The sequence below is a fragment of the Octodon degus genome, unplaced genomic scaffold (genome assembly GCF_000260255.1).
Source record: "Octodon degus isolate 3935 unplaced genomic scaffold, OctDeg1.0 scaffold00107, whole genome shotgun sequence".
NCBI lineage: Eukaryota > Metazoa > Chordata > Mammalia > Rodentia > Octodontidae > Octodon > Octodon degus.
In genome coordinates, this window is record NW_004524683.1 from 8,535,059 (window position 1) to 8,535,703 (window position 645).

General features: G+C 38.4%; 1 protein-coding gene across 3 annotated transcripts in view; it reads left to right on the forward strand.

The window, feature by feature from the left end:
• Tesk2 (testis-specific kinase 2) overlaps positions 1 to 645 on the forward strand; it is a 165,249-nt gene that overhangs the window by 11,758 nt on the left and 152,846 nt on the right. The window lies entirely within an intron of this gene.

The following is a 645-nucleotide window of genomic DNA, read 5'->3' on the forward strand; positions in this document are numbered from 1 at the left end:
AAAAAAAGAAAAAAAAAGAAGACTCAAGACTAGCTGAGTAACAAACTAGTCAAAAAGTATCAAAAGGGAGGAAAGCGGTAGGATATCAGCTGAGCTCAGGTAACAGTACATTAGACATGCTGGCTAAGTCTGGGGTTGATAATGATGAGGATAGTACTTATTGACATTATAGTTTCTTGAGACAGGGTCTTGCTATATAGTTCAGGCTGGCTTTAGATCCTGCTTCAGTCTCCCAAGTGCTGGGATTGCAGGCTTGTGCCACCATGCCTGGCTAGGGTAGTTTTGGTGGGGCCAAGTCCTTAAATATTAGGCTAAAGAATTTTGTAAGCAACAGATATCCTTGAGTTTTATGGCTTTATTTCATATATTTATATGTATACTATGTCCTAGAATATTCCATCATATTCTCATGGCAATTAAATGAAGTTTCTTTTTTTTTTTTTTTGGCAGAACCAGGGATTGAACTCAGGTCCTTGCACTTGCCAGGGAAGTGCTTATTCCACTGAGCCATCTCCCCAGCCCATTATCCTTGAGTTTTAAACTGTTATTTGTTCGGTGAAAATGGTTACAGGTTGCACTTTACCTCCTTTGCTAGTGTGAAATGCTGTTGAAATAGTTCATGGCTATGAAATAGTAGAATTATTA